Source organism: Aegilops tauschii, chromosome 4 (assembly GCF_002575655.3).
Source record: "Aegilops tauschii subsp. strangulata cultivar AL8/78 chromosome 4, Aet v6.0, whole genome shotgun sequence".
NCBI classification, from domain to species: domain Eukaryota; kingdom Viridiplantae; phylum Streptophyta; class Magnoliopsida; order Poales; family Poaceae; genus Aegilops; species Aegilops tauschii.
In genome coordinates this window covers 111,131,185-111,153,453 of record NC_053038.3, presented here as the reverse complement: position 1 = coordinate 111,153,453, position 22,269 = coordinate 111,131,185, and positions in this window count along the sequence as shown.

The following is a 22,269-nucleotide window of genomic DNA, read 5'->3' as shown; positions in this document are numbered from 1 at the left end:
CTGTTTTAGCTCGTTTTCTGACTTGGTGTTTTTCCCTTCTTTCTCTTTCTTCCTTGCACAGAGTACTTCCCTGGCTACTCTACCGCCGCCAACCAGGTCATCGAGGCCCACCGCGAGGCACAAAGGCAGGCTGGCGCCGAAATCGCACCAAACGCTCGCCGGTCGCTGGAGGAGCAGCTCTTGGTGATCCAGGCCCGCCTCTAGCCGGCTCATCGCCTGCTCCGCCGGCTTCAGCGTGTTGGGGCGCAGGTGTTGGCCGCTCTCTGGCCTGGTGAAGTGATTCCCCACACCCCCAGTCGGACTGCCGACTGGCTGGAGGTGGTGGTCGGCCGCTTCGAGGCCCGGAAGGCTTCGGCGGCTCGGTCCGGCGCCAGGCGGGCGCTGGAGTTCGCCAAGGCCTGGTATCCCGAGCTGAGTCTAGACCAGCTGGCCACCTGGCGGCTGGAGGCCAACACGGAGCTGGAGCCGGCGCGGCCGGCTATCATCCAGCGGGCTTCGGCGATCGCCGACTACACCGACACCAGCGCCTTCGCTCCTGAGGTGGACGACAACGGTGTTGCCCAGCCGGAGGAGTGGTTCAGGCTGAACCCGGCAGACGGCGAGGACTCGGCAGAGGAGATCGACTCCAATGATGAGGGCGAGGAGGAGGAGGAGGACGGTGAAGACGCCGGGCCAGATGGTGGAGCGGCCGGTCAGCCTCAGCTTGACCGTGCCTCCAGCAACAAGGCACGCGCGGGTGCACCGCCTGCAGCCGGCGATGATCAAGCTGAGACCCGCCAGCCGACCACTCCTCCAGCCGGTGGTGCCGTCTCCACCGACCAACCCGGCTCCCACACTGCGCCCTTAGTCTAGTCTGCTGCCTCTATTTTCCTGTTTTACCACTCTTGGAACAGTATTATTAGGTTTGCACAATTCCACCCACTGGGGGTGTATTCGAACTACATTGATTACTGGCCTGTTGGGGGCCTTATGTGTAAATATGATTATGTATGCATTTGGCTTTCCCTTGTTCTTTGCTTTTCATCCTTCTGTTGTTTCCTTTGCCGCCCTCCCTTGGTTGCTGCCTCCCCAGTCGGACAGTTGCTCTGCAATCTGTGGCTGGAGGAGTGCTTGGCCAGTTGGGAGGGCAAGTACTCTAGCTTTGTTGGATTATAGCGAAGTGATTGGGAGGCCAGCCAGCCGGCTGTTTTGACAGCCGGCAAGCGTGGTTGGAGGCCGTCTTTTCGTTATACAAGTTCGTTAGTCCTTAGCCGTTTTTCATGTGGGCATCCTTTCTGCCTTTGGCTCTTGCTAGTCGGACAGTCGGTTCTTGGAGCAGCGACTTTCAACAAGAGAGGGCTCGGGTGCCGGCACACTACTTGTCTGACTTCAGGTAGAACTTTAATATAACTGAAGGCGGCCAGTCCCCGGGCCGACTAGTCGAACCCGGTGCCAGACAGAAAATCAAATGTAATAATACATTCATGAATATGACACTCGTCATTCATAGATAAAGGAGGGCAGTCTCTGAGTGCTCCTCGGGGGGCCCGTCGTTTCGTACTTAATACAAAAAGGTAGCATGATACATACTGCTTTCAACTGTAAAATCTTCTCAGGAGGTTCGCGTTCCATGGTCGCTCCGACTCCTGCCGGAATCATCCCTCTTGCGTGCTCTTGGTTTTTGTGCGTCGATCAGGTAGTAGGAGTCATTGCCTAGGGCCTTGTTGATGACGAAAGGGCCTTCCCAAGGGGCCGAGAGCTTGTGCTGGCCGGCTGTTCGCTGGATCAGCCGAAGCACAAGGTCGCCCTCTTGGAAAGATCTTGGCTTGACCTTGTGGTTGTGGTAACGGCGCAAACCCTGTTGGTAGATGGCGGACCGGCTGAGTGCTAACAGCCGGCCTTCTTCCAGCAGGTCGACGCCATCTTCTCGCGCTTCCTTGGCCTCCGCCTCCGTGTACATGGTGACCCGAGGCGAGTCGAACTCGATGTCGGTTGGGATGATAGCCTCGGCACCATATACAAGGAAGAACGGAGTGAAGCCGGTTGACTTGTTAGGGGTAGTACGCAGACTCCAGAGGACAGCCGGCAGTTCATCGAGCCAGCAGCCAGCCGATCGCTCCAGTGGTACGACCAGTCGGGGCTTGATGCCGGACAGGATGAGTCCATTTGCTCGCTCGACCTGGCCATTTGACTGCGGGTGGGCGACGGACGCTAAGTCCAGTCGGATACCCTGCGTCGCGCAGAAACGTGCCAGTGCTCCTTTGGCAAAGTTTGTGCCGTTGTCGGTGATGATGCTGTGTGGCACGCCGTACCGAGTAGTGATGTCGGCAATGAACGTCACGACAGTCGGCCCGTTCAACTTCTTGATCGGCTTTGCTCCGATCCACTTGGTAAATTTGTCCACGGTGACAAGCAGATGTGTCAGGCCGCCGCGGGCTGTCTTGAATGGGCCCACCATGTCCAGCCCCCAGATGGCAAAGGGCCAGGTGAGGGGGATGCTCTTGAGTGCAGAAGCCGGCAGGTGTTGCTTGGAACTGAAGACTTGGCATCCTTTGCAGCTTTTGACTATCTCTTTGGCATCTTCCAAAGCAGTCGGCCGAAAGAAACCGTGGCGGAAAGCTTTGGCCACAAGTGATCTTGAGGCTGCGTGGTGGCCGCATTCGCCTTGATGGATATCCTTGAGGATTGCCACACCTTTCTCTGGCTCGACGCAGCGCTGGAAGACTCCAGTGACGCTGCGCTTGACAAGTTCTCTGTTTATTATTGCATATGCTCCGGCTCAACGTTGCACTAGTCTTGCCGAGATCTCATCAGCCGGCAGCTCTCTATTGACTAGGAAGACGAGGATGGGCTGGGCCCATGATGGAGCTGTGACTTCTTCTACTGTCAGTACGGCCACTGTGACTCGGGTGGGCGGGTTGGGTGGTGGGGAGTTGGAGTCGGCCGGGCCGACTGCTGCAGTCCCCGGGCCGACTGCTGCAGTCCCCGGGCCGGGTTCTGAGGTCCCCGAGCCGGGTGCGACTACGGCAGTCCCCGGGGCGGTTGTCGAAGTCCCCGAGCCGCCTGCTGGGTTCCTCCAGTCGGATCCGGCTGCATCGGTGGCAGGCGGTACGAAGATAGAGTCCGACTCTGGAGACGGCTTGATGGACGGTTTGAGGAGGCGCTGGAGAGAGACACCGGTCGGTATATCCTGTCGGGTAGAGCCGATCCGCGCCAGGGCATCTGCTTGGTCGTTGTCGGCCCATGGCACGTGAAGGAACTCGCACCCTTCGAAGTACCCACTGATCTGCTGGACGAGGAATCGATAGCTCGCCATGTTTGCATCCTTGGCGTCCCAGTCGCCAGATGACTGCTGGACCACCAAGTCTGAGTCGCCATAACAGAGGATCCGGCGTATGTCGAGCTCTTTGGCTAGCGGGAGCCCGTGTATGAGTGCCTCGTACTCGGCCACGTTGTTGGAGGCGGCGAAGTGGATTTGCAGCGTCTATCTGAGTTTGTCGCCTTTGGGAGAGGTGAGGACGATGCCGGCTCCCAAGCCGGTGTGCATCTTGGACCCGTCGAAGTGCATCCGCCAATGGGTAGAGTCGGGAGCCGGCGGTAGGTACTGGGTCTCGGCCCAGTCGACGAGGAAGTCGGCCAATGCTTGGGACTTGATGACGGTGTGGGGCTGGTAGAAGATTGTGTAAGGTGCCAGCACAATGGCCCATTTAGCCACCCGGCCGGACGCATCCCGGCTGCCTATGATCTCGGCAAGCGGGGCGGTGCACACGACCGTGATGGGATGCTCTTGAAAGTAGGGCTTCAGCTTCTTGGCGGCGAAGTACACTCCATAGCACATCTTCTGGTAGTGCGGGTAGTTTTGCTTTGAGCTGGATAGTACTTCGCTTAGATAATACACCGGCCTCTGGACTAGCTGGGCTCGGCCTTCTTCCGGGCGCTGGACCACGACAACTGTACTGACCACTCGGCTAGTCGCGGCAATGTAAAGGAGCATGGGCTCCTTCTCAGTCGGCGCCGCCAGGACAGGTGGAGTAGTCAACATCTTCTTCAACTCATGGAAGGCTTGGTCTGCTTGGTCATTCCACTCGAAATGAGTGGATTTCTTCATGAGTCGGTACAGGGGGAGAGCCTTCTCTCCTAGCCGGCTGATAAAGCGGTTTAAGGAGGCTAGGCACCCAGTGAACTTCTGCACGTCCCGCAACTTGGTGGGAATCTCCATTCTCTCAATGGCCTTGATCTTCACAGGGTTGCACTCAATGCCGCGTTCGGAGACCAGAAAACCTAGAAGTTGGCCGGCTAGTACTCCGAACACGCATTTCTCGGGGTTGAGCTTGATCTGGCATCGGCGCAAGTTGGCAAATGTTTCTTTGAGGTCCTCCAGCAGGGTGCCGCGCTTCTCTGTCTTCACCATAATATCGTCTACGCAGACGTGGGCATTTCTGCCGAGTTGCTTGAGGAGGCATTTCTGCATGCAACGCTAAAAATTGGCACCGGCATTCCTCAAGCCGAATGTCATAGTCAGGTAACAGAAAGCTCCGAATGGTGTGATGAAGGCAGTCTTAAGGCGGTCTGCTAGGTCCAACTTGATCTGGTGGTATCCTGAGTAGGCATCCAAAAAACTCAACAGCTCGCATCCGGCCGTGGAGTCTATCACTTGATCAATCCGTGGCAAAGCAAACGGATCTTTGGGGCAGGCCTTGTTGAGGCTGGTGTAGTCTATACACATACGCCATTTGTTGTTCTTCTTCAACACCAAGACTGGGTTGGCAAGCCACTCTAGGAAAAATACTTCCATAATAAAGCCGGCGGCGAGGAGCCGGGCTATCTCTTCTCCTACGATTCTTCGCTTCTCTTCTGACAGTCTGCGGAGGGGCTGCTTGACCGGCTTCGCGTCGGCTCGGACGTGCAATTTGTGCTCGGCGAAATCCTTCGGAACACCCGGCATGTCCTTTGGGGACCATGCAAAGATGTCTCGATTCTCACGGAGGAAGTCGACGAGCTCGCCTTCCTATTTACTGTCCAGGTTTGCACCAATGACTGCAAACCTTTCCGGGTTCTCTGGGTCCAGAGGTATCTTCTTCGTCTCCTTGGCCGGCTGGAAGGAGCCCTGTGCATCATAATCCTTGGGGTTGGGAGACAAGGCCGGCTGCTTGCCGGCCATGGCCACAACTCGCTCCAGCATCTTCTTCTCTTCTGCCACTACGAGGGACTCAGCCAGCTGACTGCTGGCTGTGGCGCACTCGATGGACTTCTTGTAGTCGCCGGCTATAGTGATGATCCCCTTCAAGCTCGGCATCTTCATCTTCAGGTAGGCGTAGTGGGGCACAGCCATGAACTTGGCCAGAGCAGGTCGGCCAAGCAAGGCGTGGTAAGGGCTCTCCAGATCTACTACCTCGAACCAGATTGCTTCTCGGCGAAAGTGATCCTTGTCTCCGAAGAGAACATCCATCTTGATCTCGCCGATCGGGAAACATGACAGGCCGGGTATGATGCCATGGAACACGGTCCGACTTGGCATGAGCTGCTTTGCCTTGAGGTTCAGCTTCTCCATGGTATCGCGGTACAGTATATTGATACTGCTTCCTCCATCAATCAGAACGCGGGAGAACCGGGCAGCTCGCCTCTCTGTTGCGAGGGCGACATCCAATACTAATGCGTAGGAGCCAGGGGACGGCATCACCTCTGGGTGGTCGGCCCGGCTCCAGTTGATAGGCTTCTCGGACCAATGCATGAACTCGGGGTTGCTAGAGGCGACTGCGCTGACCTCTTGGTGCTGTCGGCACCGGTTGCGCTTGTCTTCAACCTGGCTCGTGAAGACGACGTAGGCGGCGTGCTCTTCAGGGAACTCATCTTGAATGGCTCCGACTGCTGGGCGAGCAGCCGGCTGCTGGGGGGCTGGAGGCGGCGGGCCGGGAGGCGGAGGCGGCACCAGCCCCTCGCCCTTGGAGATCCATGTGAGCCAGTGGCACTTTCGAGTCGTGTGGTTGGACGGCTTCGCGCCGCTGTGGAACTTGTAGGGGGCATCGAGAGTCTGCTCATAGGAGAAGGCCGGCTGCCAAGCAGGCCTGCCGCCCTTCTTCTTGGGAGCGGGTTGTTCTTCAGGCTGCTCATCTTCGACTGTGGCCACCTGCCGACTGGTGGAAGGCAGCATAGGGGCCTTGCGCTTGTGGTCGTTCTGGTAGGGGCGCCGATTGGGGTCGCCAGCCGGCGTCTTGGGAGCCGGAGCGAGCACCTTCCCAGAGGCGTCCACTCAGAGCTCGGTCTTCATCGAGGATTCGGCCGTGGCGTACTTGTTCGCGATGATCAGCAGCTCATCGAGGGTAGCCGGTTCGTCGCAGAGGAGTCGGTGCTTGAGGAGGGTGCCCTCTCGGCACCCGGCGGTGAAGTATTCGATGGCCTGAACCTCATGCACCCCTCGCAGGAGTTGCGGAGCTCGGCCCACCGCGTGAGGTAGTCGCGGGTCGACTCGTTGGGCCCTTGGATGCATAGGGAGAGCTGGCGGGGCTTGGGAGGCCGCTTGTACGTGCTGGTGAAGTTGAGGACGAAGACTTCCGTGAAGTCCAGCCAGCTGTTGACGCTGTAGGGCTTGAGGCTGTTGAGCCAGGTGCGTGCCGTGCCTTGCAGCATGAGGGGGACGTACTTCACGGCTACGCGCCTGTTGCCGTTCGCTATGCGTACAGCAGTAGAGTAGTCGATGAGCCAATCTTCCGGCTTCACAGAGCCGTTGTACTTGGGCGTGTCCCTGGGGAGCGAGAACCCTTTGGGGAAGGGCTCGTCGCGGATGCGGGGGCCAAAGCATGGCGGGCCGGCATCGTCTTCTTCTTCTAGCGCCAGGGATCGAGCTAGGCGGTCGATCCAGTGGCGGGCGTCGTTCTCGCCGACTCCTTTGCGGTGGCCTAGTCGGCCACCAAGAGTCGGATGTGTGACAGGCGGCGGGGTGGGATATCTCTCCCCACGAGGCGGGGGAGGAGGCGGATTGCCTTGGCGCTCCACTGCTCGAGGGCAGCCTTCCGCGTCGCGCTCGATGGTGATTCGAGTCCGGCTGCGGCTAGCAGCCGGCTCCTTGTCTTTCCTTGCATGGGCGCCGCTCGCAGTCGGCGACCGGGATGTCGCGGCGTGCTCTCGGCGCGGGGGAGGACTCTCAGCGCGGGCGCCGGCTTCGTGCCGTTCTGCGGCCGCGTCGATCAGCTGCTGGATTCGCCTTGTCATGTAGGGGAGCTCATCGGCTCCCAGCCCATTTAGCTCTTCAGCGGCCGCCTGAGCGGCTCGCAGATTCTCGAGCGGGGTGGCGTAGACGGGGCGGTCTGCCCCCAGCATGCTGGCGATGGCCGCGCCACACTTCTTGACGAGGTCGGCTCGGCTCGGCCCGCCATGAGGCGGCGTGCCAAAGGCGGCGCGGTCGACTTCGCGCTGGTGAGCCTTGGTGAGGCGTCTCATGGAGGCTATCTTCTGGCCCTCCGTGATGAGGGCGAGGCGGCGTGCTTCCAGGGTCTCGGCGTCAGCGTCGGCCGGGATGGGGACGGATAAGTCATGCATCGCCGCTTGCAGGGCGTCGTGGGCGTTCTCGCCCGAGTTGGCGACGTGGCTGATGACCAGCACATCAGTGACAGCGCTGCTGCCGCTGTCAGCTCGAGGGAGAGGGTCGTCGAAGACTACCACGTCGGAGGGGTAGGCATCAAGCGATGCCGTGTCGGAGTCGACAAGCATCGGGTCGGTGGAGCCGACCGACTCCAAGTCTACAGCAGGCTCGCTGGAGACGTGAAGTTGGTCGAGGAGGCTGACGAGGAGGCTCTCGGGGTAGTCCATGCCTGCGTCGGACGCGGGCTCGTTGGAGATGCGAGCCTCGCCAAGAAGATCGGCGAGGCAGCTCGCTACGCAGACGTCGTCAACGCCTTGCAGCGCGTCGGGGCAAGCGCCATCGGGTGCGGCGGGCTGGCTGCGCTCGCGGGGGAGGAAAAGGGTTCCCGTCCAGAACAGTTCTCCGGACGACGGTGCACCTGGCCCCTAGGTGGGCGCCAAATGTCGGGTGGTAGGTGCGACATATGCCAACGGGTGGCTTATCATTGTGGGAGCCAGTAAGACGTCGCCGGTGCCTGGAAATGGGATGAGGCGAAGACATGCACGCCGGCGAATCTTACCCAGGTTCGGGGCTCTCCGTGGAGATAACACCCCTAGTCCTGCTCTGCGGGGTCTCCGCACGATCACTAGATCAAGACAAGTAGCTACAAGTGCTCCTTGAGCTGTCGGGTTAGAGGGAGAAGAAGGGCAAGGCTAGCTCTCCTTTTCTCTCTATGTGGTGTGTGTAATTCTATGAGACCAACCCTTTGCATGGGTGTCCCGGGGGGTTTATATAGGCCTACCCCCCAGGGGTACAATGGTAATCCGGCTAGGCGCGGGTCCCAGCCATCAGTGTCTATGCTTGCCGGCTTCTCCGCCGGTCATTGGGGCCCGCCGACTGGTGGGTCCCGCCGGCTGCCGGCTTCTTGGCCGGCACGCCGGCCCCACCGCATGGGGGCTTTGTCGGCGGCTGGTTACTGTCGCCTCGCCTCTGATGACGAGGGCTTTGTCGAGGTAAGCATGGCTATAGTCTCGCCGCCTTGGCGAGCTCTCACTGTAGCCTTACCTCGTCTTGTCTCCTTAATAGGGCGCATGCTTCGAGGGAGGGAGGTAGCCGGCTGTTGGGAGCCGGCCAAATCCCTGGCCGACTAGAGGAGGCCGGGCCGTCTCCAGATGTCTCCCTGGCAAGGGGCCCGCCGCCCGCGGGCCGTCCTGGCACATGTCGTGGGTGACGTCGGGGCCAACATGACTACAGTGCCGCGCCGGACGGGGGGATGGCTAGCCCGTACAGCGCCCTGTGGCCATGCCTATTCCGGGATTCGGGGGTAGTGGGCTGTACTGCGGCCACGCCCCATCCTATCACCGTTATGTGGGTACAGTCTTAGTGGGTGCAGTCTTGGCCGGCTTTTGGGAGTCGGCCTTCTTCATGGCCGGCTTCTGGGAGTCGGTCCTCTTGGGGCCGGCTTCCTGGAGTCGGCTATCTCGTATCTTTCTTGGGGGAGGTTTTTTGGGACTGGGTCGCCTTCTGGGAGTCGGCCCTGGGGATAGCCGGCCGGAGGAAGGCGACCCTATGCTTTGTGTGCTTGAAGGCTTGAATGGCCTGATAATTTTTCATAGAGCCAGGGGGAGTCGGTATGGCTACCCGTGGCCATTTACTCCGACAGTTTTCTTACAACAATAGTTATCAATCCAGTTTGAAGATGGACCCTTTCGAAGCTTTGTACGGAAGGAGGTGTAGAACACCATTGTTATGGGACGAAGTTGGAGACCGCCAGTTGTTTGGACCATACTTGATTAAAGAATCTGAACAGAAGGTGAAGTTGATTCGCGATAGGCTCAAGGTAGCCCAGTCCAGGCAGAAGAGCTATGCGGATTCAAAACGTAAGGAGACAGTTTATGAAGCCGGAGACCGAGTTTATCTTTGAGTATCTCCACTTCGAGGAGTTAAGCGCTTTGGAGTTAAGGGAAAGTTAGCGCCACGATTTGTAGGACCATACAAAGTTTTGGAGCGTATGGGAGAAGTTGCCTACAAGTTGGAATTACCCGAAGGATTGTCAGGAGTTCATGATGTGTTCCACGTTTCCCAGTTGAAGAAGTGCCACGTAGAGATGGCTGATATACCACTGAGAGATACAGTACCACTGGAAGCAATTCAGTTGGATAGTGATTTGACTTATGAGGAGAAACCAGTCAAGATTCTCGAATATGCCAGTCGAGTCACGCGCAGCAAGGTTATCAAGTTTTGCAAAGTTCAGTGGAGCCACCATACTGAGGATGAAGCCACCTGGGAGAGAGAGGAAGATCTACGGAAGGACCACCCTCACCTATTTTCTAGCCAACCCGAATCTCGAGGGCGAGATTCATCTTAAGGGGGGTAGGTTTGTAACATCCCAAATTTTCAATTTGGAATGTTATACATTAGATCATCATTACATATCATATTTTATTGCATTTTGGCTATATCCTAGAAATTCTACGCAACTCAAGGACCCACGGAGAGAGTTGGGGATTTCGTTATTTTCATATTTGAGTTTTCTCGAATTTTGAAAATAGGATCATTTGATTTTATTTATTTTATCATGAATTATTCCAATTTTAAAAATAAGAGAGAGGGAATAAAATGACTTTCCCAAAATAAAGTAATATTGAGGATTTAATAAAAAAAATCAAATAAGATTTTATTTTGGAGTTTTTCGCTATTTTATTTGAATTTAGGAAAAATACGTGTTTTTCAAGATTGCATTTAGGCCCCAAATAAATGTTCATCTTGTCCGGCTTGATTTCAGAAGTCGGGGAAAGTTTATATCGGGATTTTTTGAGTCTGTTTAGTATTTCTTTTAATTCTTTTTCTGCATGAAATTATTTAAAAAAAACGCAAACCGACTTTGGGCCGTGTTCGGCCAGGACTCCGCCTGGCCGGGCCTTTATAAGGCGCCGCCCCGAGCCCGTCAGCCCGCCTGAGCCCCGCGCCAACCCTAACACTAACCGCCGTCGCCGCCGCCGCCGCCCGACGCCGGAGCCGCCGCCGCCGACCCGCCGAACGCCGCCGCCCCGTCCAGCCGGACCCCGCCGCCGCCCGCCCGACCTCGCCGCCCCACCCCCCGGACCCCGCCGCCCCACGCCGGAGGTAGCCGCCGCCCCCGCCGCCGGCAGTTTTCCTCGAGAAAACCGTACGGTTTTTCTGCCGGTTTTTCATTCGGTTTTGTTAAAAAAACCTATATATGTTTTTTCTCGGTTTAGTTTATTTAGCGGACGTTCGTCCGTACGTTCATTTTAACGAACGGTTTTCGTTTTTTTTCGCAGACAGCGAACGTTCGTTAGCCTGTTCGTCCATTTTTCTTTTTCTCGGATTTTCCGCGATTATTTCTGATCGCGATTTCCGATCTGTTTTTCGTTCTAGTATAACTTTTCGCTCGTTTATCGGAATCAGGCGATTCAAGCGCCAAGAGTTTCGTCCCGAAACCCTCTTTCAGTTTAACCAACTCAAACAAGTTTTTGCTACTGTAAAATTTGACTTAGGTCCAGATTAGTAAACGAAGCTTGTTTCTTTCGCCGTTTGACTTTCGTTGCTTCGTTTGATTTGATTCTTTTTGCAAACCGGAGTTCTTAAGTTGAACTTTCTGGTTGGATCTCTTATTTGAGTTTTACCTGTGCATTAGACGAGTACTTATTGTATGCTTGTTTGTTTGCGATAGAGTACCCGGAGTGCGCCGCTTGCTACTTCGAATCCCTAGGTTTCACGGATCATCAGCAAGGCAAGTAACACTTTGATCATACTTTTCATACCCAGTTTTATTGCATTAGATCAATCCTCAAACAATTGCATGATTAGGATCTGATTAAATTGTGGGTTGGGAAGTAGCTGATGAGGTAGAACCTATTGCCATGTTTATTACCAAACCCTTGGGAGTTACTTCTACGTTTGCTTATATTGCTATGCTATGCTAGTAGACGTGGATTGGGTGAGTGTATCCATGAAAGATTTGAGATTGTTAATTAAAGGTTCAATTTAAGGTGGCTACTTAAACACACATCTGGGTGGATTGAGGCACCTGGGTATCCAGCGATTGCCTGTTTTTTTTATGGACCGCCACCCAGGCTCAAAGGGATCATGAGATTATTCATGCTAGAAAAACTTCCGTGTGCAGCCACAAGCTATTATGGGCTCTAGCATAGTTGATTAAGTTGTGTGAACTCTTACAGTGGTAGACTAGCAGATGTAGGGGTTGTAGGTGGTACTGTCTACCCGATCGTAAGGTGCAAACGCTTCTGAAAGACTATGTCTTGGTCATCTGTTTCTCAAACATCATGTAGTGCGAGAATCCCAACGGAGGAGATCGAGTCTTGTGGGGAAAAGTGCGCAAACCTCTATAGAGTGTATAAACAAATCATGGTTAGCCGTGTCCCCTGTTATGGACAACTTGAGTATCTAGTACTTGGATTATCATGTGAATCTCATCATGTTACTTTAATTAATTTTGTTGGGATTAATGTTGAAACTTAATTGGGATTGAGATGGTGTCACCCATTCTCAATGTTTAACAACCACCAAGATAGTAAATAAAATTTATTCCTTTGCAGTGTGGAAAAATTGGCTTTTCACAAAACTGTAACCATAGAGCTTTCCACCAGCGAAATATGCATGTAGTATAGCATTATTCTGTTCATTACTCTCTATGTGTTACATTGCCAGCATATTCCATGTGCTGACCCGTTTTCGGGCTGCAACGTTTCATGTTGCAGACTTTTCAGACGACGAGTAAGGTGCCTTAGGTCGTGGTTCTATACTCAGTGATGCCGTTGGAGTTGATGGACTCGCTTATCTTCCAAGTCTTCCGCTGTTATCGTTTTTAAATGGCCTTAAGCCATATTTATTGTATTAAGTTCTCTTTTGAGACATTCGATGTAATAAGTGTGTGATTGCTACTCTGTTATAAATCCTCCGAGGACTGTGCGTGTCAGCATTACTGATCCAGGGATGACACTGATGCACAGAGACTTGACCGTCTGAGGTCTGGTCGCTACAATATGCCAAGCCACAAGCTTGGGGATGCTATATTTGATGAGAATGACATGTCTAAGAATTTATTTGCTGCAATTAATGCTTGTCCCAAGCTTGGGGATGCTATGTTTAATGAATGATCTTTTTAGTCCCCCTACTTGGAATGATCAAACTTGCTATGATGGTTGCATGCATCCTATCTATGATGAGAACAAAGTTGCTACTTATGATGATTATTGTGATGATACTTATGTTATAAAAAGTAGTGATAATTATTGTCATAATTTTGAAAATCCTTTTACTGAACATTACTCTCTTAATGTGGGAACAATTTTTAGTATTCAAGTCTCATACGATACTCCCACTATTGTGAATGAGAATAAAATTGCTTATGTGGTGAGTAATAAATTTTCTATGCTTGTGGATCATGAAAAGAATGCTTTATGTAAACTTTATATTGATTAATCTATTCATTATGCTACTGAAAATTATTATGAGAGAGGAACTTATGATGCATGATGCTCTCTTTATGTTTCAATTCTTATCTGTTATGTGAGCATCATTGAAATCATCATGCCTCGCTTAAAAGGCATTAAAGAAAAGCGCTTGTTGGGAGACAACCCAACACTTTTACTTACTGTTTTTGTGTGTTAACATGATTATGCTACTGTATTGATCATGTTTTATTGCTTTTGTTTCAATAAAGTGCCAAGTAAAGCCTTTGGGATCATGTGGGTGATAGTTGATTTGACCGTGTTGAAAAACAGAAACTTTTGCACTCACGAAAATAAGTCTCATTTTTAACAGAAGAGTGCTTTTGAGTTGATTCTTTTTGCAGGAGTTTAATATACAAATTGCTCACGTGGTTATAACTTTTTCATAATTTTTTTAGTAGCAGAAGTATGGTTTGAGTACAGATTACTACAGACTGTTCTGTTTTTGATAGATTCTGTTTTCAATGCATAGTTTGCTTGTTTTCTAGTTTCTATGGCTTATATTGATCAATATAAATTAATGATATGCTACATTAGGCATTGTGTGAGAACAATTATGAATCTTGTCTTTGACAGTACCAAAAGTGAAATGGTTTTTTCTTTATCATACTAACCTATCTCACGAAGTTCCGTTAAGTTTTGTGTGATTGAAGTTTTCATGTTTTGGGTGAGATATCGATATGAGGAGAATAAGGAGTGACAAGACCCTAAGCTTGGGGATGCCCAAGGCACCCCAAGATAATAATCAAGGAATATCCAAGCAACTAAGCTTGGGGATGCCCCGGAAGACATCCCCTCTTTCGTCTCCAACATTATCGGTAACCTCACTTGGAGCTATGTTTTCATTCGTCACATGATATGTGTTTTGCTTGGAGTGTTAATTTATTTTGTTAAGGATTTGCTTTCTGTTATTTATAATAAACTTTTTTTCATATTTTATCTCAATAAAAGTGGCATTGATAACCTTTGCCATGCTTATCTTGCAAGTATACATGTTCCTGTTTGAAAACAGAAAGTTTATCGATGTTGCAAAAATTCCCGAGGAAAGCCAGAATGTGTTAAAATGTTGAAACTTTTTGCATAATAAGATCTGATGAATTTTCTACAGTTTGCTATAATTTCATAATGTTTGTAGTTGAATAAGTATTGATACTCTTGCATTCTTTACAGAGTGTACTGTTTTGGCAGATTGCTGTTATGTTCGTTTGTTCAATGATTCTATTTGAAGATAGGAGTATTAAATATCTAGAGGCATTTAGTATGCAATGTTGAATAATAATTTTAGTGATTTTCTATAGTGTAGAATTATAAGGTTTTTGCATTGGTTTATACTAACTTATCTCACGAGTTCTTGTTGAGTTTTGTGTGGATGAAGCTTTTGAGATTTAGGAAAACCGTGATATGAGAAGAATCAAGGAGACACAAAAGCTCAAGCTTGGGGATGCCCAAGGCATCCAAATATAATATTTCAAGAAGTCTCAAGCATCTAAGCTTGGGGATGCCCCGGTAGGCATCCCAGCTTTTTTTTCTTCAACAATTATCGGTTAGTATCGGTTGAGCCTAAGTTTTTGCTTCTTCACATGATGTGTGCCATCCTTGGATTGCCATTTTATTTTGTTTTGCTTGCTGTTTTAATAAAATACTGAGATCTGAAAGTTTTTAAAAAAGAGTCCTCAAATAGTTGCCAAGGAGGTTAAGTAAGTGACATTCACATCCCGTCAACGAAGCTCTTTTCTTTGGAATTGCCCTTGTGCTTCACTTATATCCTATGAGTAAATTGTTGAATAAATTGAATGTCATGAAGTTGAAATCATATCATGCCTAGTGGTAGCTTCACATTGGGTTTAGAAAGTGAAATCTTTTGAGGCTTGATAATCACAATATTGGTCATACAAGCAATTCACGAGTAATTAGTATAAGGAAGAGAACTTTCACATATAAATACACTATCATGGAAATCTTTTGTGATTGTGAGCCCCCATCAAAATAATATATGGAAAAATTGTTGACGTTGGACAAGGAAGACAACGTAATGATTTATGTTTGTTCATATTCACATAGAAGTTATATTGTCATAGATCCTTCAACATGTGGTGCTTGCCCCCCCATCTTTGCTAGCCAAAAAAATTCTGCACCAAGTAGAGATACTACTTGTGCATCCAAAAACTCTTAAACCCAAATCTTATCTTCAAGAGTCCACCATACCTACCTAAGGATTGAGCAAGATCCTTCAAGTAAGTTTTCACCGGTGCAATAAGGCAAAAAAATTGCTTCTAAAAGTGTTAGATCATTTAGTGTAAGAGAAAATTGAGCGTTGTACGAACTTACAATGGCAAAGCAATAAAAGAGACAGACTGCATAATAAAGTTGCTATCATAAGGGGCAATATAACGTGACGTTCTTTTGCATTAAGGGGTTGAGCATACAAACAAATAAGCGCATGGCAACCTCTGCTTCCCTCTGCGAAGGGCCTATCTACTACTTTTCAGTATTTACTTTTATGCAAAGAGTCAAAGTTTTTCTCTCTATTCCTTTTTTTATTTGTTTTCTATTTGGCTAGCATCATGTGGTGAGGAAAGATCTAGGCACATATGTCCAGTTGAATATGGGTAGCATGAGTTATTATTGTTAACATCACCCTTGAGTTGAATACGTTGGGAGGCAAAACAATAAGCCCCTATCTTTCTATGTGTCCGGTTGAAACATTTTGCTCATGTGTATGCAGTGAGTGTTAGTAATCATAGAAGACTATATGATGGTTGAGTATGTGGAGGTCTTACTTAAACTCTGTTGAATAAGTTGAATTGCAATTGCTTGGTGACTAAGAACATAGGTTTTGAGTTTTAAGAGAGTTAATTGATTGAACCTTAACATGTGAATAGGTTGCTACTATAACATGAGAAGTTTTATAAGAAACAATTGTTGTTATGATGCTAGGAAAAGTGCTTGAAATTTCCATTGATCAAACTTGTGCACTTTTCTAGCATTCACACTTCATAAATTATTTCTTTTATCATTTACCTACTCGAGGACGAGTAGGAATTAAGCTTGGGGATGCTGATACATCTCCAACGTATCTATACTTTATGAACTATTCATGCTGTTTTATCATCATTCTTGGATGTTTTACAATCATTTTATAGCAACTTTATATCATTTTTTGGGACTAACCTATTGACCCAGTGCCTAGTGCCAGTTGCTGTTTTTTGCTTGTTTTTTACATCGCAGGAAATCAATATCAAACGGAGTTCAAACACCGCGAAATTCCACGGAGATTTTTTATGGGCCAGAAGACATCCAGTGGGCCAAAGAAGCACCTGGGGGGTGCCCCGAGGGGGGCACAACCCACCAGGGCGCGCCAGGGCCCCCTGGCGTGCCCAGGTGGGTTGTGCCTACCTCGGTGCTTCCCGCACCGTCTCTTTGCACTATAAATTCCCAAATATAACGAAACCTATCGGGGTTAACCTAGATCAGAAGCTCTGCCGCCGCAAGGCTCTGTATCGACCGAAAACCAATCTAGACCCTTTCCGGCACCCTGCCAGAGGGGGAATCATCTCCGGTGGCCATCTTCATCATCCCGACGGCCACCACGATGAGGAGGGAGTAGTCCACCCTCGGGGCTGAGGGTTTGTACCAGTAGCTATGTGTTTAATCTCTCTCTCCCGTGATCTATATCATGGGATTTATTAATATAGATGGATCATATGATGTTTATCCCATCTATACTCTTGTTGTGATGAATTGAGTCTTTACCCTTTGAAGTTTTGTTTTGTCGGATTGAATATTCAGAGATGATAACCCATGATGTATGTCTTACGGATGAATACTTGAGGTGATAATGGGGTATCATATTGATTCACTTGATGTATGTTATGACAGTCAACTTGCGGATTCCCGAGGTGAAGTTTTGGTAATCTTTGCATAGGGGTTGATGCATGTTTTTATTATCTTTTCCCTGATAGAAATTTGGGGTCTCTTTGTAGTTCTTTGTGTGGATTGAGTATTATGAATATGGATTTGCTTTGGTGCTACTTTAGTACGAACTCTTGATTAGATCGATAGGAAAGAATAGCTTGCGTTATTTTAGTACGAACTCTAGGATAGATCGAACGGAAAGAATAGCTTTGAGGTGGTTTCGTACCCTACAAACAATTTATATCTTTTGTTCTCTGGTAATAGGAACTCGGGAGTAATTCTTTATTGCACTTTGAGGGATAATCATATGATCCAACTATGTTAGCATTGTTGAATGGTTGCACTAGCGAAAGTACGGACCCTAGGCCTCATTTTCAAGCATTGCAATACCGTTTTTGTGCCCGTTTACTAGTTGCTACCTTGCTGTTTCTATTTATTCAGATTATAAAAAATATATTTCTACCATCAATATTACACTTTTATCACCATCTCTTCGCCGAACTAGTGCACCTATACAATTTGCCACTGTATTGGGTGTGTTGGGGACACAAGAGATTTCTTGTATTTGGTTGCAGGGTCGTTTGAGAGAGACCATCTTCATCCTACACCTCTCACGGATTCATAAACCTTAGGTTATCCACTTGAGGGAAAATTGCTACTGTCCTACAAAACTCTGCGCTTGGAGGCCCAACACGTATCTACAAGAATAATGTTGCGTAGTAGACATCAGCAAGGTACACACAAAGAGGGAGAACTCCGGCAGCTGGAAATCTTGACATGGAAAAGCTACGTCAGGCCACCTATTCTGCACAACTCCAAATGACCTGAAACTTCACAGGGAATTTTTATGGAATATATAAGAAATATTGGAGCCACTAAGTACTAGAGGGGGCCCATCATGGGGCACAACCCACCTGGGCACGCCAGGGAGCCCAGGTGCGCCCTGGTCGGTTGTGCTCCCCTCGGCCCACCTCTGGTGCCCATCTTTTGGTATATAAGTCATTTTGACCTAGAAAAAAAATAAGGAGAAGACTTTCGGGACGGAGCGCCACCGTCTCGAGGCAGAACTTGGGCAGGAGCACTTTTGCCCTCTGGCGGAGCGATTTCGCCGGGGGAACTTCCCTCCGGAGGGGGAAATCATCATCATCATCATCACCAACAACTCTCCCATCTTGGGGAGGGCAATATCCATCAACATCTTCAACCGCACCATCTCCTCTCAAATCCTAGTTCATCTCTTGTGTTCAATCTTTGTACCGGAACTATAGATTGGTGCTTGTGGGTGACTAGTAGTGTTGATTACATCTTGTAGTTGATTACTATAAGGTTTATTTGGTGGAAGATTATATGTTCAGATCCAATATGCTATTTAATACCCCTCTGATCTTGAGCATGTTTATCATTTGTGAGTAGTTACTTTTGTTCTTGAGGTCACGGGAGAAATCATGTTGCATGTAATCATGTGAACTTGATATGTGTTTGATATTTTGATAGTATGTATGTTGTGATTACCTTAGTGGTGTCATGTGAATGTCGACTACATGACACTTCACCATATTTGGGCCTAAGGGAATGCATTGTGGAGTAGTTATTAGATGATGGGTTGCTAGAGTGACAGAAGCTTAAACCCTAGTTTATGCGCTATTCCGTAAGGGACCGATTGGATCCAAAAGTTTAATGCTATGGTTAGAATTTATTGTTAATACTTTTGTCGTAGTTGCGGATGCTTGCGAGGGGGTTAATCATAAGTAGGAGGTTTGTTCAAGTAAGAACAACACCTAAGCAACGGTCCACCCACATATCAAATTATCAAAGTAGCGAACACAAATTGAACCAACATGATGAAAGTGACTAGATGAAATTCCCGTGTACCCTCAAGAACGCTTTGCTTATTATAAGAGACGGTTTTGGCCCGTCCTTTGCCTCAAAATGACTGGGCTACCTTGCTGCACTTTTGCTACTATTATCGTTACTTGCTCGTTACAAATTGTCTTGCTATCAAACTACTCTGTTACTTACAATTTCAGCACTTGCAGACATTACCTTGCTGAAAACCACTTGTCATTTCCTTCTTCTCCTCGTTGGGTTTGACACTCTTACTTATCGAAAAGGCTACCATAGATCCCATATACTTGTGGGTCATCTGGTGGCTATGGAAATGGAAATGGCGGCGGCTAGGGTTGATGAGAGGGGATGAAGATGGCTCTGTTCTGGCTTCGCTCTTGGATGTTCTGTTGACATTTCAGCATGGTCCCTTTGATAAAATTTGTTCAGGTGGATGAGGATTGTCGGAATCCACGCCATATGGCTTCTCATACGAGCGCTTGCGGTCGTATGATACATCTCCAACGTATCTACAATTTATGAAGTTTTCATGCTATTATATTATCATTCTTGGATGTTTTACAATCATTTTATAGCAACTTTATATCATTTTTTGGGACCAACCTATTGACCCAGTGCCTAGTGCCAGTTGTTGTTTTTTGCTGGTTTTTTTACATCGCAGGAAATCCATATCAAACGGAGTCCAAACACCGTGAAACTTTTTGTGGATTTTTTATGGACCAGAGGACATCCAGTGGGCCAGAGAAGCACCTGGAGGGTGCCCCGAGGGGGGCACAACCCACCAGGGCGCGCCTGGGCCCCCAGGCGCACCCTGGTGGGTTGTGCCCACCTCGGTGGCCTCCCGCACCCCCTCTTTACCCTATAAATTCCCAAATATTCCAAAAACTCTCGGGGTTAACCCAGATCAGAAGTTCCGCCGCCGCAGGCCTCTGTAGCCACCGGAAACCAATCTAGACCCCGTTCCGGCACTACAAAAAAAAGACACATCCGTGACATTTTGGGCCGAACAAAAATCTTTTCTGTCATACTTATGACACTTCTATGACGATAATTGTGACAAAACCCGGTATCATCATAGATATGGTGGGGTCCTACTTCTATGACAAAAAATCATGACAGAAAATGGGCTTTTCGTCCTGGGCGGGCCAGAGACGCAGCTGCATGACATTCTTTGGTCCGTGCATGACGGAAAAAACCATGGTAGAAGCGAGGGCGAGGAAAATATCGGGGTGTTCCCGGTTACGGTGGGTGGTCGGGGCCGAGCGATGCGCGTTTCTCTCGTACACGCACGCGCGTGGGTGCGAGGCGTTGGGCTCTAACTGAACCCGAGCGAGGCGTTGGGCTCAAACTGAACCCGAGCGATTGCACTGTAGGCTACGCGTTACTGAACCCGAGCGATCGATCGATGGCTGTTAACTGAACCCGATCGAGCGATTCCTTCGCTACTGCTGCTAACTGAAGCCAATCGATGCTGCCTCTGGATGAACAGTGAGCGTTGCTGGGGGGGTTTGGATGAACAGTTCCCGGTGGGGGTGGATGAACAGGACCCCATGGCGTTGCCTCTGGATGAACAGTGAGCGTTGATGGGGGGTTTGGATGAACAGTTCCCGGTGGGGGTGGATGAAGAGGACCCTGATCGTTCGAGCCGGTTGGGGCTGGATGAACAGGACCCCGTGGAGGACAGGATGAACAGGACCACCCCGTGGAGGGTAGGATGAACAGTAGCCCGTGGAGGGGTGGTTGAACAGGAGCCCGTGGAGAGGGCTGGTTGAACAGTAGCCGGTGGAGTAGCGCGCGGTGGAGCCTGGATGAACAGGAGCCCGTGGATGAACAGTCGGAGGTGGAGGCTGGAGGAGGTCAACGGTGGATGAACAGTAGCCCGTGGAGGCTGGAGGGGGTCGACGGTGGAGATGAACAGTATCCCGTGGAGTCCCGTTTTGCGGTACGCCACACCCCTCCCGATGAACAGGACCCCCGTTTCGACCGTAGCGCTCCAACACAAGTCCGTTTCCTCCGTTTTGCGGTACGCCACACCCCTCCCGATCAACAGGACCCCCGTTTCGATCGTAGGAGGTCCATTTCCTCCATTTTGCGGTACGCCAGACCCCTCCCGATGAACAGGATCCCGTTTCAAACGTGGCCGGTCGAACACAAGGCCGTTTCCTTCGTTCCGCGGTACGCCGGGCCTCGTTTCCATCGGCTATTCCGTCCAAGCCCTCCCGATGAACACGACGACGCATTCCGTTCCGACCCAGCCGGTTGGCTCCCCATGAACACGGCGACGACGTTGTTTCTCCGTTCCGACCCAGCCATGTACACAAGCCCTGGCCGTACGTACGCGTGAGTAGGCGTTCGAGACCCCGCCCGTATGTACGTACATGGCCATATTTACTTTTTTGCACCCTGGCCGCTGTACGTACGTGTACATGGTACATGCGCGCCTCTATTACGACACGTGCGCGCCTCTACATCGACCAGTATGTACGTACACGTTCGCGACCAGAATGACAACGCTACGTACGCTTCGACCAGGTGGGTCCCGACTGTCAGGCACTTCCTTGCGTGCGAAGATGTAGCTGGTGGGTCCCAGCATTCAGGGGGAAACGTTTTTTCGCGAAATACAGTGGCCCGTCCGGAGGGTCCGCGCTGTCAGGTGGAGGAATAATTATTTTTGCGCGTAATAAGGAGGCACTTCCTTGCTGCGGCCGTGGACCCAGCTGTCAGCCTCTCCACGTAAAGTCCACATCCGATGGAAGCCGTTCCTTGAGCACGCCGTGCCGAGAGCACCAGGGCGGTGGACGACGGCGAGGCCTAGGAAGGGGACGACTCGGAGCCGGGGAAGACGCGGCAGTGGATGCCCACGCGTAGAGGAGTACGAGGGTTCACTGGTTCACTGCAGTGTGAGGCTGCCGTCGCCGCAGAATAATAGGGGGTGTGGGTGAGTAGAGGGATGGCCTGGCCAGCGGTTGGAGTAGTAGGGGGCGGTGAGGCCTACGCCGCATCGCAGCCGGCCACGGGAGGCAGGAGCACGAGGAACGACTGGCGCTGGTTTGGGCGGCTGGAGCAAGAAGACCAGAGGTTGAAGAAGCACTATGGCTGTTGGATGGACATCGTACGATCACTGGAGCTAGAATCGTGCATATTGACTAAGTTGACAAAGCCCTCCGTCCCCGTCAACTTAGTAGGCCCACAAGTCAGCCTGGCACTATACTGGGTCCCAGCTAACAGGGGGAGTATTCATTTTTTTGTGCGTAATAAGGAGGCACTTCCTTGCGTGCAAAGATATAGCTAGTGGGTCAGAGCTGTCAGCGGCGGTAACATTTTTTCGCGAAATACAGAGGCCCTTTCGGTGGGTCCTTGATGTCAGGTGGAGGAATCATTATTTTGTGCGTAATAAGGAGGCATTTCCTTGCGTGCGGCCGTGGACCCAGCTGTCGGCCTCTCCACGTAGAGTCCACTTCAGATGCATGTCGGTCG